We start from the raw sequence: 19543 nt of genomic DNA, 5'->3' as shown, positions 1-19543 counted from the left end.
ACACACTAGATTATCTTCTGCAAGAGTAATAGATTTCCCAAGGATTAACAATTACTAATTGACAGTACCATCAGTTTATGACAAGACTAGCAACAAGAAAATCAGTATTTTTTTTAAAAAAAAGCTCAGAAGAGTTTCCTTTTTAAAAAATGAAATAAACTGTCTTCTATGTTACTTAGAAGAAGATGGATTCAGTGATTCAAGCTCATTAAAGAAACATGTCAAGTCTTGCTACATGAGTAATAGAATTCATCAATCAAATTTGTCATGAACTGCTCTTGTAAACTGAATCAAGGTGTGTGTCAATATTGTATTGGAAAACTATCAAGAAGTACTGAAAATGCTATCTCATCTTGAAATAACCTTAAAGGCATTAAAGTGATTCAGAAAGGGTTATTAAGAATACATATATAGTATTTTAAAATGCGCCAATATCCCCACTGAATTTTTTTTTAAAGATTTGTATTGCTTAGTTCACCCACCCACCCCTTTATTCAACAGAATACAGTATTAGAAATTATGGCAAAGGGCTTGGGATTCTGTCCATCTGTCTGTCTCTGACCCTCAGCAGGATAACTGAACAGAATGGGTCAAAATTTGACAAGATAGGAGAAGCCAGCAAAAGAAAGATTGAATATATATCCCCACTGGAGAAGACAAGCAGCAGCATGTAAAGTTGCTGTTATATTCTCAGCCTTCATCTCTTCAAGTCATGTGACCCCAAATGCAGAGTATGGAGCCCACCCTGTGCTTTTCGGCACACACGTATAAAATGAAGGGGAAGCAGAAACCTACACAGTACATAATTATATTACGCTGGAAAAAATGCAGATGCCTCCAATTGCCAATTTTGGCAAATGGTTTGAAAGCAGTTCCAGAAGTTAGGCTCGTGCGCTTTCCCTAATGTCTTCAGTCACATTGTCCATTTCCTTTCTAAATTCATCTATAGTAGTCTTCCGTTGATAAGGGAACAGACATAAATGTGATTTTTTTTTCATTTCTAAAGCCAACTTGTCATACTTGAAAAATTAGGGCTAACAAGATAATCCTGTATTCCAAACCACTATATATTCTTGAGTTATTTGATTGATTGATATCCTGGTTGTCCTCCAAGGATATGCATTGTGTTTTCTTTGCCCATTTTTTCTGCAATAACCCTATTAGGCAGTACAGTGCTTGGAGAGACTGACTGGCCCAAGTTATCTAGTATAATATACAAAAGGAATGACCTTGAAGAACAGAAAGAAGAGCTGCTACCAAAACAATGATCAAATAAAAGAAACTTAAGTCCAGAGCAGAATTGTAACCTGAACAACAAGACTCTTCCTAGCATTCACATAGATAGAGGGAGGAGGGAAGCACGCTCAGACTTGCAAAACAGTTACTATAATTTTATAACAAAAATAGTACTGACCTGCATGACTTTACTTTTCTAATCTAATCTGCCTCTAGTAGACTAGATGTCTAGGCCTAACATCAATTAAACTTCCATCAACAGGAATAAAATGAGCTGACTCTCTCCTCGATATTGGCATGTAGTACGGATAGCCCCTTCATAGTACAAACTGCCCTTTGTAGTGCAAAGACAGGTCTTCAACATTAATCCAGAAACATAGCAAAAAATTCACATATATTTATGTATTTAATCTTTTGAATGAGTGCCATGTGCATGTGACAACTTTGTTTATCATATACCTTGCAACCCATCTAGAAGCATATACACATAACCATGCATTTGACTACATGTGCAGTCACAAAAACATTTTTCAGCTATAGGAGAAGTGAAATATGAAATCAGATATGATATGCAAGAGTTCTTGTTTGATATGAACTGGCCAAAGTGGTAGAATGTCAGTTATTTCAAAAGGACAACTTTCATGTGGTCTGAAATGTTATTTGCTCAGCAATAATATCATGAGGACTTCTCTTAGGACTTCTCCTAAGATTATTGTAATTAAGGAATAAATTAAAAATTATAGGATGAATTAATAGAAAGCAGAAAACTATAAAGAACAGCCCCCAGAATAATTTTTATTCATTCAAATGTTTTATTTTTACAAAATAAAAATGATCTTTAGTTCCAGACAAGACAAACACAATCTCTGTTATATAGCCATTTACAGACACAACATTACGATTTTTCATAACTATAGATAAGCACAATTCCAACAAACTGCACGTATGCACGAGCACACCCACACAAATCCACAAGTATTTTGAACTCATGATTCAGAGTTGCAGCACAGGTTTTCAGACAGCTATTCTAAACAATAGATTATTCACAGTGTTTCTCTCTTGAGTAAATTCTTTTCTCCAGGAATTTAGTTCTTCAGCTTTGCAATTTATTTCAGATCTTCATAAACATGTGTCTATCACTTATTGTAGGTGATATCATGACTGTATTTTACAAGTGGATCTTCAATTGTCTATGGGAAGAATACAGTTATTTATGGATAATCTCATTTTAGATAACAGCAACTTTTTTTTCTGATGTATGTTCAATAATATATCCTGCTACCTCCCTGCTCAACAATTACTTTTATCTAAGAATTATTCAGGAAAGATAGGCATCACTTAAAACACAGTGCTACAAAACTGTTGTCATTTCTCATTAGCACGAATATTGCGTCTTCATATTTTATCTTTGCCTTGTTTAATAATAGGAAGTGGCCATTATAGTCCAAGGCCTTTCCAGCTGCGGGCAACCATTCTACAGACCATTATTTCTTCACGGATTGTTTCGCCTTTCCATACAGTATATTGCAGCATTGCTTTGCCTCTCTACCATAAATGTTACTAGTTTAAAATTTTCACGATTGAAGTACATTTTATGAAGAGAGCAGCACTAATCTGTCTTTTGCAGGTAAGGAATTATTGCTTGTTGCACAACCCCTTTGGGGGGCTTTATATTGTACATATGGTAACAATTTGTTCACATTGTCACATCTCAGTGCTGTGCGGAACAGCTGGTGAGGGCACAGAACAATGTTATTGTTCAGCTTTCCAACACCAGTCAGCTGGGTAAATCATGAGAGGAAAATGATCGAAATGTATAAATGAGGAAGAGAAATACTGTGTGTGCTTATACATAAATAAGTGAGCAGAGGAACAGTTGAAGTGTGTTTGCATTGATAAGAAGGGGAAAGCTGATCCACCACTGGAATGCAGAAAAAAGGTTTGCCCACCTCTGGTTTCAATTTAAGAATACTTAGCCACATATGAATAGAAATGGATGGGAACGGGTGATTTTTATAGCAAAAAGGAAAGGAATATTTAGAGAAAGGAAGCTAAACCTTATCCATACTTATCAGTGAGCTCCCATAACATCCAATGAAAGTCAATTTGATGTAGGCATCAGGCTAGAAATTAGGAGGCTGTGAGTTCTAGTCCTGCTTTAGACACAAAGCCAGCTGGATAACCTTGAGCCAGCCAAAACAAAACACACACAAAAAAATCTACTTTCCAATTGCACTGTTTTTTCTAATCAGACAGGTTAAGGCTAGCAAGACTAATGAAGTAATGAGGTCATAATTGATTGTATACCATATCTGATTGTATACCATTTGTATATTACACACTCACACACTGTATGTGCGTATGTGTGTTCTAATAAAAATTGTCTTCTGTCTTCTCAACATTTGTCTTCTTTCATGTTTCATCATTATTATATTTTTGTAACCCCATTCTTGCCATTTCTATGTGATACCAACTGCTTGTGTGCATATGAGTGAACGATTATTATAACCAATCATAGTATTAATTCTTCAACAGATTCCTTTTCTGACAGCTTTCTAAGGAAACCTATTGAGCCATAGGACTTGTGAAGAGCAACAAATCTCTGTCTCCTCAGCTGCAGTTCTAACACAGATTGACTTCTTATTGCACATACAAGCTCTCACTTAACACCTTCTTGAGTCATCTCTGCTGATGACATTTTAGTTAACTAAGACAACTATTACAGTGTGAATGCCCTAGGAAAATTTTTGAGACATTGCTTTAAGGCACCCACAATTATCTTAATTTTTAGGCTGACATAAAAAAAAGATTAATAAATAAACAAATCCTTTAAGACTATAACTGCCAAATAGCTATTACAAATAAAACAAATAACCTTATTTCTTTCCCTAAAACAAATTATCTTATTGAACTGGAAAATAGTTACTGCTTTTCCAATATATCAGCTTAAATTAGATTGCTGTCAGTTGAGCTTCCAGCTTGACTTCACTCTTTAACTAGTATTTAACTTCAAGTTAATGTAATTGTGCATTGTTTAAGCAACCTAATATTGGAACAATATTTTACTCTGATATGATAACATTATTTAATAAAGTAGAATACGTTCTCCCAGGACAAACGCCGAGTGGTAGCCTGTAAATCAAAAATACTACAATTTCGATGTCATAAAGTGGTAAAAGCAATTGATAGTAGCTCAAAATGTAAAAATTGAATCTTGTGATTTCAGTTTCATTAGTTACTTTATATTGCAGAAACAACAGGAAAAGCATTTGAGCAAAATAAAATTCAGGGAAGCACTTTATTATGATAGACAAGCTATTTAGGTATATTACCGAGCAAAACTGATTCTTTTTTAGGACCCAGAGACAATAAAAACACCAATTAATAATGAAATTTTAAACTTTATTGTTCACTTCAGCAGGCAGATTTAAACAGAAACAAAAGCATAACATACCAAGCAGGATGATAACAAATCTCCATTCAACTATTGACAGTCCAGCGGAACAATAGCAAATACCCCAACACAGTCAAAATTCTGAACTCAAGCGGCAACACCAGGGTCATTTATCCTTATCGTGGACTAAATCACTTGTCAATAGGTTGATCCATTTACACTTGGCTTCAAAACTCATGGCCTTGTTTACATGACACCACAATTACATGACCTAACCTTAGCTAGATGGCATAGCTGTTCATCATGCAATTTGTCAGTACCTGGATGTAGACCAAAAGTCTGATAAATATACAGATAAGCAGGTGCCAACTGAAGTGATCTTGGGGCTCTACCTAGTGTACTAGAGCTGTGTTAAGATTTCTCCCTTATCCTTGTTAGCATGAGTGGAAAATGACAAGCAATTTAGATACAATCACAACCCTATGAAGTCTAAAGTTCTAGAATCTTAATATGAAGGAAAAATTAAAAGATGTTGAAATACAATGGCCTTCTACAATGTCACTACATTAAGAAACGATCAGATGATATGTGATTGTTGAACACCGATAAATATTCCCCCAACTTAATGAAGAATGTCATTTTCTTTAGAACAGTGTTTTTAACCTTGTCAACTTTAAGATATTTCGACTTCAACTTGCAGAATTCTCCATTCAGCAGTCCACACGTTTTAAAGTTGAAGTCCACACATTTTAAAGCTGCAAAGACTGAGAAACACTACCTTATAAATTATATAGCTATAGTTATTAAAGCTTCCACACAAAGCCCTTTCAAGAGATATTCTTTAGTGGAAGAATAAATGAACATGGAGCTGTAGACTATTAATCCAAACTATAACCTCCATTAGCTGAAAGAGAAGGCATCAACAGCATGTGCAACTTGAAATTTAAGTTTCTATATAAGTGCAGAGGAAATCATATAATGCCATAACTTAGAATAGTGAATAAAACAATTTTTCAATGGAATGTTATTTTTAACCTTTAAATAAAATAAACTTTGTGTTTTGAGATACAAAAGTCAGTTTCTCCAATAATGGCAATTGAAGGGACAAATTTTATATTTACCTGTGAGGGGAAAATAGATTTTATTAATGGATCATATGTAAAACAATCCTATTGTCAACAATCAGTTAAAACCTCCCGATGACATAATGGGTAAATTTAATTATTATTCTTGACTGAGTGAAAGCATCATACTTACATAATTATAGATCAATAATTCTACTATTACTGCTTTTATCTCTTTATTTTTCATCATTCAGCTAACCCTTGATTCTAGAGACATCAATTATCAAAATATAAAATGAATGTTCAATTGCATACACAACTTCTTTAAAATGATATTATTATACTGTCTTACCAGCTGCACAGTGCAAAAAAGCTGATTATATTTTTTTATTTCAAAGCTCCTTAAATGTGATCTTATATAATAATTACAATTTCAATTAATTTCTTTCAATTTCTTTCATGTTAGTTATGCCATTATATTGCCATTGAGAAAATATTATAATATAATCTTAAACATAAATAAATAAATACATACATAAATAACACAAGGCATTCCATTCCACTCTGTGAAAAGGAAAGTTGGATTTTGATGAAGCAGGATAGGAAGAGTATTGATGCTTCTGATGTTAAAGAAGACTCCTGAATATATCTTGGGACAGCCAAGAAAGCAGATCTTTATAATATACCTCAGTTTAAAAAAAATGGTAAAATGAATGATTTCATTTTAAGTCAACAGTTTTTAGCCTGCAGCTAAATTACCAGTTTAGTAGTTAGAACAGAAATCAACAACTTACGAGTTACTAATTTTTACCTGATAGCAATTTTGAAGACTAAAATACATTCTTACAATATGTTGTGAAAGATTGAAATGAAACGTGCTAATTTGCGATTTGGCTGACAGAAACTGAGTTGTTTTGTACTATTTCATGTGACTATAAAGTGACTACAACAAACAAATATGGAAATTTGTGGTGACCTAATGAGGAATGGTGAAATTATCTAAAGTTTTAAAATAGCTGATTTTTTTTAAAAAAAGAAAAAAATCTGTCTTCAGAAAATACACAAATTCAGGAATTTATCTCGGGCAGAAATAGATGCATCTCTTTAAAGTAAGTACCAAGTAAAGAATATATTATAGGACAAATGCAGTATGCTTTACCTTATAAAAAGCAATTTACCTATCATTTTACATTATTTTTTAAAAAAATGTAAACTAAATAGTGGTTTACTTCAATTTTTAAATAATTTTATTGATGTTTTAAATAAACATTGTAAAATTAATATCAACTAGATTAGAAGAAAAAAAATAGAAGAGGAAAAAAGGCAACAAAGACAATATTAAAGAAGTGACTTCCAATCTTCATCACATCAAGTATAAGCTTGTCATTAAGTATAGTAACTCTTTCCCCTTTTAAAGTTACAAATAAAAAAACCTTTCTCCCTAGAGTCTAACTTTTATCTATATCCAAACCAGAAACTGTTATCTTTTCTATCCTATTTCAACAAAAAAGTCCATTAGGAGTTACCAATGCATGAGGAATATTCCAACATTTTTCCTCATGAAATTCTTATTCTGATCCAGTATTTCATCTAGTATCACATTCAAATACTTAGCCATAATAATTCTGAGATGTTTTGGGTAACCTCTAACAATCAAAATTATATGAAATCCTTCTAATTTTGATTTGTACTGGTGGAAGAAGGAAATGACAAGACATTCCCAGAAATGTTACAAAAAACCCTCTAGGGACTTTTATTAATCATATTTACATCTGATCAATTCTGTTATAATAAAAAACTATTTTCATTAGGTAGACTATTAATTTTGTTCAAGAAGAATATTTTAGACTTCATTTTCTTTAATTTATGAAAAATCCTTTCCCATTTGACAGACAGACAGACAGACAGACAGACAGACAGACAGATAGATAAAAGGTAAAGGTAAAGGTTCCCCCACACATGCGTGCTAGTCGTTTCCAACTCTAGGGGCCAGTGCTCATCTCCGTTTCAAAGCCGAATAGCCAGCACTTGTCCAAAGACGTCTCCGTGGTCATGTGGCCGGCATGACTAGATGCCAAAGGTGCACAGAATGCTGTTACCTTCCCACCGTAGTGGTCCCTATTTTTCTACTTGCATTTTTTACGTGCTTTCAAACTGCTAGGTTGGCAGAAGCTGGGACAAGTAAGAGGCACTCACTCTGTTACGCGGCACTCAGGATTCAACCTGCCAAACTGCCAACCATTTGATTGACAAGCTCAGCATCCTAACCCACTGAGTCACCATGTCCCTCTTAGATAGATAGATAGATAGATAGATAGATAGATAGATAGATAGATAGATAGATAGATAGATAGATAGATAGATAGATAGATAGATATAGATAAATCACTGATCACAAATCATATCTACAAGAAAAATTACATAGGGACTTCTGGAGAAGGCAAGGTGAGTAAACACATCTCTGAAATTGCTGAGATGATGACTGTGCCAAAGACTGAAGAACCTACAAGTAGACCAGTTCTGGATAAGGAGAGGACAGGAAATTATCCATATGTGATCTGCACAGCAGTCTCCTGCAGGTTTGAACACCAGGAGACAAAGGGATCAATCATCATAGTCACAATCATGGTGGAGCCTTTTAAAGGACACTAACGCCTACTATCTTTTGCTAACTTCACTTTCTAATCATTTTGGGAAATTGCTTATTTAACTCTCTTAGGGTTATTAAAGATCCTCAAAATGACAAAATTGAAAGGCCATCTGGTGTGTTTACCTTGATTCTTGAACAAAAGAAAAATTAACTAAATTTAAGAAAGATTTGAAAATAAACAGGAAAAACCTAAAGAAGGCTTTGATTTAAGGAAGTTAAAAATAAATTAATGGTCCAAACAAACTTTGAATATTGAGACTTTTACTACAAGGGTTTAGAAATTATATAAAAGAAACAACTTTTAGTGGGAACCAAATTGTTTAGTCATTATAGAGACTTGAGACTTTATGATTTCAGAAACACTAGAAGGGGATTAAAGATTCCAGACAGAAAAAAGGTGTAAAATTTGCCCTTGGCATGTGGTTAGTACAGAGGTTTACAAAATGACACCAAACATTGTAACATCTGAAATACTCCAGAAGATTTTTGAAGTGGATAGAATAGGGATGTTCTTTAGCAAAGCAGCTTTGATTGCAAAACCTACTCCATGAGTACTGTTGTCAGTCTGTGGCATCCTTTTCCAAAAAAACCATATATCCACTCACTACTTCCCATAATGAACCTTCATCTGTTAGTCTGGTTTTATGGAATGCAGCAATGTTAATGCTGTAACTGTGAAGTCTGGCTGCTATGAGTCCTGTTCATCTTTCAGGCCGTGATACCTTGTCTCTATCCAGCAAGGTAGGGACCGCAAAGAGGGTTTTTTTAATTCTTTTTTTCTTGATTCTCAACTGCTTGATGAGATGATCTCCTAGCCATAGTTAACTAGCCAAATGTTGTTGTGGGGTAGGCAATTTTTAAGATATCTTTTCTAATCCCATCCCTTATGTAAGGGTGGGCATTGCTACCCCAGAAGGCCTACCCACTCACCTTGGATGCCGCCAGACATCAACACACTCTTGCAGATATACGTGCATGAGATACACAAAATTAGCTCTCTGGTGTAATCATTTCTCAACACACTGTGGCAAAGTTCCAGTCACAATATGGATATAGTTTATATTTTAGTTAGCTATTTCAGGATCATACCATCTTCTCACATAATTGTCCAGGACTAAGCCAACATGTATAAGAAGTATGCCTTAATCCCATTTTCTGGCAATGAGATGCGCCTGATGAAACTCTTTAAGCTTCTTTATTACTCTTGGAAGCAAATCTAAAAATGTTTTTTTTTTGTTTCTTTCCCCTTGGCATTCCAAAATGTTTGCATTCTTTCTTCCTACTAATACTTTATGACAATATTTTTGGGATATCTCTCCCACCTCACCCCCATCGCCCCAAATCAAATCAACTTTGAAGAGATTTATTCTTCACAAAATGCAATGTCAACTAAACCACCTTAATTCAACTGAAACAGCTCTTGTTCCCCCTGTCCCTGACCTCCATTTCAATTTCAATTTATCTTGGCAGGAAACCAGCTTTCAGTTATTGCTACTTTTTGTCCAGTTCCTCCAAAGTTTTAAATGCCTTCTCATATATATTTCTTCTTGCTCCTTAAATATTTGCAAAATATCATATCATCAACCACTTCAGCAATATATTCTGAGGGTGTTGATTCCTCAGGTGTAACTCAAAATTTGTAAAATCCCTTACAAAAATGTTTGAAAAAGTCCCAGGATTTAAAATCTTGTATATCTCACATCTTGAAGTGACCCCTTGATGTGGAACAGCTTTTCCAATGAAGTCAGATTGTTCCCATAGACAAGTAGTAAGCATTATTCTCTTGTTGAGGAAGTGTTTTCCAGCTACTGCGTGTTGTACAAGCCTCAACTTCAAAGTGGTTTTTACCACAGTTTTAATGTTTCACAAAGTGGAGCACTGTATGCAGATTCATCACATGTAATATTACCTACCATTGTCATTATGTTCCCTTAAATTAGTTTGCAGAATCATTATAAACAATGTGTCATATTTCTGACATAGATAAGGCACTTCAAGTCTGTAGCAGTCTAGCTCTTTCACTTTAGGTGTAGTTCTGCTCGTTGCTGACTTGCAGCTCCTTTTTCACTTGCTTGAAGTTCATTATCTTTTTGAGCTTAAATGGGTTCACGTATCCTTCCGTACAAAGTTATAAAGTCAGCGTATCAATTTTTGAGTTAAAACTATAGGTATAATAAAGAAATAAATGTCTTTAAGTTTAAGTTTATTGAATTTATATACCGCCCTTTTCCCGTAGGACTCAGGGCGGTTTACAAAGTATTTAAAAGCATCAATACAATACAAGAGTTAAAAACAGTTAAAATAATTAAATTTGATCCCTGAGGGGGAAAAAAAACCTATCAGCCTAGGCCGGAAAGCTCAAAGAGCCAGGTCTTCAGGTCCTGGCGGAATGACCGAAAGTCGGGGGCAGTCTTAAGCTCCACGGGCAGCTGGTTCCACAGGGCAGGCGCACCCACTGAGAAGGCCCTCCCCCTGGGTGTTATCCGCCGGCAGTCTTTTACAGGCAGCACCCTGAGAAGGCCCTCCAAGTGGGAGCGCACAGGACGAAGGGAACTTGATGCCAGCAGTAGGTGTTCCCTCAAATATCCCGGACCCAAGCCATTTAGGGCTTTATAGGTCATCACCAGCACCTTGAATCTCACCCAGAGGGCAACCGGAAGCCAATGCAGCTCACGGAGTAGAGGTGTTACATGGGAGTATCAGGAAACCCCCATCACAACTTGTGCAGCAGCATTCTGCACCAGCTGAAGCCTCCAAGTGGTCCTCGAGGGCAGCCCCATATAGAGAGCGTTGCAGTAGTCCAACCGTGAGGTCATGAGTGCATGGGTGACTGTGCATAGGAAATCTCGGTCCAGATAGGGTTGCAACTGGCACACCAGGTGAACCTGGGCAAAAGCCCCTCTGGTCATGGTGACTGAATAATTTTCAAAGTTTTGAGTCAAACTCAGAAAAATTAAAAAGCTGACTTTGAATAAAAATTGTTATAATAAATTATCTCATTTAATTTAATAAAGGTTTAAACATAACATTTTTAAATTAGAAACAAAAGAAAATATTTACTTCTCTATTAAGCCAGAAACTGCATATTATGTATTATTTCACATATTCCTTTTCCAGGAAGAAAGAGAAAAAGAAACAGTTTGGTGTGGTGGTTAAAGTGTTGGACTGGAAACCAGGAGACTGTGAGTTCTCCCACTTGGATATGAAAAATCAGCTGTGTGACTTTGGGCCAATCACTGTCTCACAGAGTTGTTGTTGTAGGGAAACTAGGAGAAGGAATTACTGTTGGTATGTTTGCCATCTTGAGTTGTGAAAAAGATAAACAACCAAATTAAAAAAATGCTAGTATTCCCACAGGAAAGTTTGAATTCTTTTATTATTTTTATTTCACATTTGAAAATCGGTTTTGGACTAGAAAATAAAACAAAAATTCACCAGTGTTAATTATATACAACTAAATGAACTGAGAGGGACGCGGTGGCTCAGTGGGTTAGGACGCTGAGCTTGTCGATCAGAAGGTCGGCAGTTTGGCGGGTCGAATCCCGAGTGCCGCATAACAGAGTGAGCACCTGTTACTCGTCCCAGCTTCTGCCAACCTAGCAGTTCGAAAGCACGTAAAAATGCAAGTAGAAAAATAGGGACCACTACGGTGGGAAGGTAACAGCGTTCCGTGTGCCTTTGGCATCTAGTCATGCCGGCCACATGACCACGTAGACGTCCTCGGATAAGCGCTGGCTCTTCAGCTTTGAAACGGGGATGAGCACCGGCCCCTAGAGTCGGAAACGACTAGCACGCGTGTGCGGGGGAACCTTTACCTTTAAATGAACTGAAGAATTCACTCAAATAATTTGTAACTGATACAAGTTAAACTAATATCTATATATCCTATAGGATGCTTGGAATATCATAGGAATAATTAAGGTAGTAAAACAGAAAGGAAAACTGGAACCAAAGCATTATTAGTGTTCTGTGTTTGTATCTTTTGCTCACAAAAATTTTACCTTATATTTTCCATTAAGTATGGAGATACTGTAACATCTTCCCAATGAAACATAGGATGTTCCCATTACCTTACTATTATTCCACATACTTTTTATAAATTATTTTATTAACTGTCTAATTTGCTTCCTTTTCTATTTCAATGTAAGTATGCATTTTCAGTGAGAGACGACTTGTATGTACTGTATTTTTGCACACGCAGAATTGCAGTCTTAATCTTGTCAGAAGATTATGGGAGCTATTAATACTCCTGTTACAAACCTCTGTGCCTTTGCATAAATATAAAGTTTCTGGAGATGTTTTATATATTTATTTCTAATCAAGCATAATGAGTATTTATTTCAGCATATACAGTATAGCAATAATGGCTTGAGCCACCTAATCCTATTACGCTAAGAGGATATTGCTTTGTTATAATAAACTATTGTTACCAATGTCAGCAATAGATGCCCAGAAAATACAGTTCATATTAAAAAAAGGTTCGCTTTCATAGCTCTTTTTTCCCACCCAGTGTTTTCTTGTCGTCTATTTCAGTACTTTTTTCTTTTCATTCCTAATGTTCTACTGATAACTTCAGTGTTATTCTTGCCTATGTACTGTTAGTTATTAAAAACAGAAAATTATTTGGAGCTCACATCCAACTCAATTATGCACAGGGGAGGATGTGTAGGCAGTTGTTTCTCTCTGATTCCACACTATCACAGTTAATTGGAAATTATCATATTCTACATGGAAGATATTTCTGTCTGGCTATTGCAGGCTGTATTTGAGCAGGAAGAGTATGAATAGTTCAGCATCCCAGTGTTTCCTGAGACTTAATAGCCCTGATACAATCTCCATATCCGATTGCCTGGTTGGATGAATTGCATACCCTTTCATCCAACAATATGTCCTAGCTATAACAATATTCTTGTCAGGATTTCATGTATTTCGTGCATAAGTAATCAAAACAAATACTGCATTTTCTTTAACAATTTTCTTGCACATGGGGGCTTGTCAATGAAATAATAAACCAAATTTGGTTAATAAATACCCAAACCCCACTATCTTACTTATCAAGCATCACACTTTAACCAAAATTACTTCTATTTTGCATTTTTCAAACTTATTTTAGCATAAGTGGAGTCTTTTAGTATGGATGACAAGGTAAACTTCAAATTTTGTAGTGCAATATATGAAAATGGCACCAGGTACACCCAATAACTGAGTTTTGGTATTGGATTGTGCTGATAATGATTGCTGTAAAAATCTTCCAGATACTGATTCTGACTCAGCTAAGACACAAATATACTGCCAGCTTTCTCTTTCAGAGTGGAGAAAGGCATAAAGAAATAAGCCATTCTTGTTCTGATCCTAACACAGGAAGTAGGATAGTTCCATACAATCAGTTTTCCCAGCTCTCCACATCCTCATAAACTGAATTACAGCTCTCTGCAGTTGTCCTCATAACAAGTGCTGGGAAACAAGTGTTCATGTGTGGAACAGCACTTCTACTCTCTGACTAATGGAGATGAACAAAATTTAGCCATCCTATGCCCCTTGTCCTATCTTTGCATGGTTCATTGTCACAATAACTTTTAAAAATGTAAGAGACACTGCTAGGAGAGTGTAATGTATTAGGATTTTTACTTGAACTGTTTCACGTGTCTGTTTGAATGCTGCTTAAGGTTACTCAATGGTGAGTCTGTATAATGGTCACTGACTAAGCCAGACTTGAGGTCTTCCAGTGGCGTAGCGTGGGTTGTCAGCACCCGGGGCAAGGCAAGTAATTTGCGCCCCCTAACCCGTGGATTTTGGCACTCGAGTCTCTTCCACTAGATTAGTTAAAGAAACCCTTACCCCCTAAGCACATGTATTGTTTGTTATGAAAATACTGATGTAATTAAAGTAAAATGCATCCAATGCGCCCCCCCAGATGTTGCGCCCGGTGCGGCCGGCCCCCCCTGCACCCCCCACGCTACGCCACTGTTGTCTTCAAGAAGATCATTGGATGATTTGGGGTGGGAATGGGTTCCTTTAAACCTATTGGCCACCACCTAGTGGCCAACCATATAAGTAGCTGCGCAGCAGCCTCTGTTTCAGTTCTGTTACTGTTTGCCTCAATAAAGCAATGTTCCTGTTTGCAACCTTCCGTCTCACTTATTGCCTGCAAAGAACCAGCTACACAACAGAGAGCTTCAAACCTTCCCCAATAAAAAATACAAGAAAGGGCACCATGGTACTTTGGTGCATTAATCCAGTCAAGGACAATTGAATAGTCAGGAAATAGGCCGAAGCAAGAAGTGCAAAGTAGAATAATGAGGAAGATCAGGAGACTGGAAATTAAATTTTATAAGAGACTGAGGCAACTGGATATGTTCACTCTCGAGAAAAAAGTGAGTAAAGCAAGATAACACTGAAGCTGAAGAGGTATTACATCAAAGGTCAAGATGTGTCCTCTATTGTTCTTGAGTGCAAGGCACTGTACAGCAGTGATAACTTACATAAAAGCAGATTATGGTTGATGTTAGGAAAAATGCTTGATGATAAGAGGAATTTGACAAAAGAACAAATTACAGTGGACAATGTAATTGATGAGCTCCCTTTCACTAGATATATTTCAGCAGAGGCTAAGCAGCCATCTGTCAGGGATGCAGCAAAATGCATTATTTCACTGAGCTGGGAATTATGTTCTGTTGCCCTTATGATTGTGTAATTCTGTGTGCATTGGCTCCTAGAGTCAGGTTTCTAAAGATACCACAGTCTCAAACTCTAGTTGTATACGTAGAGACTTCCAGACTTCCATGCCCTATCGCTTAGCCCTGATTCATAGTTCTAAAATGTATTCAAATAAGGCAACTTTCAGTAAAACTGTTGTAGCTGTTATATATAAATTTAGGATTTAATGTATTTATTAAATTTATTTACTGTTCATCTCACTGTCGAGTGACTCTGGGGGCTACATCATAAAAACAAGAATATAAAAACATTAAACCCTATTAACAAAATGAAATTACTTACTCTAAAAACATACTTTTACCTGATTTTAATTTTCTCTTGAGCTTGTTTTTTTTAATTTTATTCTTATATTTGATAATTAGTACCGTAGTTGCTCTAAGGTACCTTAAGTGTTGCATAAATAGAAAGATAAAATATATATTTAATAAATTAAAAAGATAACAGAAACAGATCATATTACTTAATACTAGCCTTTTTTCCTAATTAAATGAGTTGTGAAGTCTTCAAAATTTATGTTAAGAAAATTAAATACATTTTTATACTGAACCTTATGATTTGAACAATTTGTTCAAGACTCTTTATGAGCAAGCAAGGATTGTGTTGAGAACACAAAAGGTAAGCATCACTGTGGTTTAATGTTTAGTTTTATATGAAAATTTGCCTAGCCATAATACTTATCAGCCATATTTTTTATCATAGGATTAGAAATAGGACTATTGTTTGAATAAAATGATTAAAAGGAAGCAGCCATCTCAATTGCCTTGAATTCCCATAGCAGTGATAGAATATTGTCAATACCTCATTGTGGGACAAAATAATGATTGCAACTTTGAAAGAAGCATTACGATCACTCCATTTTCAAGATACTGTCTTCTATCTACTTTATTTGACAAATAATGTTCTATATCCAATCTCCCCTGTGTGGGGAAAGTGGTGGAACAATAGCTACAAAGCACCTACAACAAATGGATTATTTAGTTTCATGAGAGACAGGATTCAGATTCTGGCACAGAATACATCGGTCATCTTCATGGAAGAGTTAGCAAGGCTTGGCTAATAGGAATATGACTATCCTTGTCTTGCTAAATGGCTTTTAAATTTTTGAACAAAGTATGCTTCTGGACTACCTAGGAAGTTTGGAAGTTGGTGGCACAATTTTACAGTGGTTCTAGTTCTTCTTAAGACATTCTGGTTAGTTTTCAAGCTGAGTGGGGAAAGTTCAGCCCTTTGGTGATACATTATGTGATGCCTCAAGGCTTGGTCCTACTCCTATCCTATTATGCATCTGTATGAAACCAATGGGAAACCCATTATATTATCAATATGCAGATGAAGGCCAATTATATATCTCCACTTTGGGATGAATGGGGTTGTTATGGAAGCTTTGATCCAGTGTTTGTAGATTGACAGAACATGGATAAGAGAGAATGACTATTTCAACCACGAAATTGTTTTATAAGATTGTGCTCTTCATAGGATTGTGCTCCTACAGACTTGCTGCCTGGCATTTGTCTTGGACTTATGGCTCCTTCTGGAATAGCAGTTGGAAACTGTGGCCAGGAAGACATTTGTCCAACTTCAGCTGGGGTACCAATTTTGGGCTAACAGAACAAGAGACATTGAAGCTGGTCACTCATGGTCTTGTCTTCTCCTACATGATTTATTTATGCATTAGCTTATATAATTACTTATCTTACTTTCCTGACTCTGGGCAGCTTACAAAGTTGAAAATACAAAAGAATAATACAAAACCAACCAAAAATATAGCCACAAAATTTATTAAAACATTAGCAACAATAAAAACTATTAAAACTGTAAAACATATGATTTGTGGGAGAGGACCATTCATTTTCCTAACAGTACAACCACTTAGCAGTCTCTTCACCAACATCACTGAATCTCCAAGCCATGTCTTCAGTCTCTTCCAAAAGGCTAACAAAGTCAGAGCCAATCTCACTTTAGCAGGGATGATGTTCAAAGGCTGGACCATATGTCGGCAAATGCTCTCCTTCTGGGTCACATCAGATAACATTACTTTGTGGATAGGACCTGCAACATGTTTTTTTCTGCTTCCTAAAGGGATGGGTAGATGTGATTGGGAGAGGTGGGCCCTCAAATATCCCAGTTCTATGCCATGTAGGGCTTTATAGGTAATTACTATCACCTTGAATTCAGAAGAAAATTGGTAGTCAGTGCAACTTGTGGAGCAGAGACGTAATACATGCTGATGTAGATGCAAACATAACTCTCCATACCACCAATTTTGCACCAACTGAAGCTTCCAGATGGTCTTCAAGGGAAGCTCCGTTTAGAGTACATTACAATAATCCAAGAAGGGGATGACTGAACATAAGACCTTGTGGTCCAAGAATTACTGTAAATCTGCAATGCATTAAGCATGAAACTGCAATTAATCCAGAATATAGAGGCATGGGCAATTATGGGTGTATCTCCTTGCACTGGTTACAATTAGGCTTCCAGATGCAATTCAGAAACCTATAGTTTCTCAAGGCATACAGCTTGGTTTTCCAAGGATTGTCTTCCATGACTTCTCCTGGCTTGTATAAATAGGCAGAGTTGACATGCCCCATCCACTAAGTCCATCTGATGGAACTTAAGAAACATGTCTTCTCTGTCACAGCATTGTTCTCTGGAACATCCTCCTCCTCTTCAAAATACATCTGGCCTCCACCCTGGCCATATTCAAAAGAGCTTTGAAAATCAGGCTCTTTCTCCATGACTTGGGTTAGAATCTTGCATGTTTCATTGCCTTTTGATGGTTGTTCTTCTTTTTGGCTCGGGCTTTATTTTAAATAAATAAATGAATACCAGCTTTACATGGGACAACTTTAAAGACCTGGAAAATTCAGTTGGTGAAAAATCCAATGGCCAATATGCTTATTGGACAGTCTTGTTACGACTGCATAAGACTCTTGCTCTTGGAGTATCATTGGCTATTGATACATTTACAAGGGCAAGATACCCAAGCCCTAAATGGGTCAGAACCTGGGTATCCTCGTGATCACCTATTCTATACAGAATCTATTCTGTATATATTCTGTCTGCTCAGTCAGCAGACAGAGCTTGTCTGTTGAAAATCTTAAATTATCAAGAAATATGGTGGGAGGGGCACCCAAAGCAACAATTTTTGTGATGACTCTCATTTTAGGAACTGCTGGCTTCTCAAATAAAGATTATCATCCACTCTCTGGCTTTCTGAAAGCTAGTAGAAACTTGGCTGTTCCAAAAGGCCTTTTGGACAAGTCCTCTAGAATTTCTGGTACCAGGAATATTATATTAATTATAATTAGTACTTAATTTTATGTTATATTTCTGTTATTGTATATTATTATCTGTTGGTATCACTATTTCCTTGGGTGCAGCTGTTGTTTTTTGTAGCCCACAAAAACTAGCCTTGATTGGATGAATATATAAAAGATAAATGTAATAAATAGATTTGCCCCTTCAACTATGCAAATAGAGTTAACTAACAAAATACATTTATATGGAGGAAGAAATTGTCCTTTCCTGATAAATGAACAAATGGTTTAAATAAATAATAAGCTGGCTGCTTTAAAATTCTCTTTTTGACAATTAAGGCATCCACATATATTTGTGCATATATGACATTCAGCCGAAGTCTGTCAAATATTGAATAAGTTGGCAGATAAGTCTATTTTTTTCTCCAACCCCCCCCATTCTTGAGTTAATTGTTTTTCCACATGGTGTGCATGAGCTCTTCATGCAAAGTGGGAAAAACTGAGAACATAGCAGGAGACAGAGAATATGTGCATTATAATCTAGTTGTGGGTAGGAGAAACTGATGTATCTGCTCCCTTCCCTGAGGATGCTGCGGCAAATTATAACATGCGCCATAATTTTACATTGTATTTCTGTTAATGCATGTCATTGTTAGCATTACTATTTCTTTGAATGCAACTGTTGCTTTTATGCAGTGCTGAGATTATCCTTAAGTGAGGTTTATAAATGCATAGGTGAATTAAATATAAATGTAATAAATAAATGCTTCTTAAACTATGCCACGATGAGATCACAGTTACTTTCTAAAAATTTACTTGGCTTGCAAGAAATATTGCCTCTATGGATTTTGAATCTCTTCCCTCTTCCCCCCCCAATATTTATTGTGTCCTTATTTTCCTAAGAGAAAATGGGGAAGAAAGAAAAAACAACAACAATAACAACAACCAATATCTCTTTCATTCCTGGGAAAAATTGTCATTAAAGAATTTTATTTTTATTTTAATTCCATTTATATCCCGCCATTCTCTGAAGACTCAGGGTGGCTTACAAACTTTAGCAGTAGCCTTCATTCTATGTATATGCCTGCTTATTAGGGCTTTCACACCTCCCCCAAGCAGCATTATTACAAAGTCAGCTTAATTGCCCCCAACAATCTGGGTCCTCATTTTGAGAGCTTGAGATTTTGATAATTAAAGTGTCATTGAATAAATCTGGTGGGTT

Source organism: Vipera ursinii, assembly GCF_947247035.1.
Source record: "Vipera ursinii genome assembly, chromosome: 3".
Lineage (NCBI taxonomy): Eukaryota > Metazoa > Chordata > Lepidosauria > Squamata > Viperidae > Vipera > Vipera ursinii.
This window is presented reverse-complemented; position numbering follows the sequence as displayed.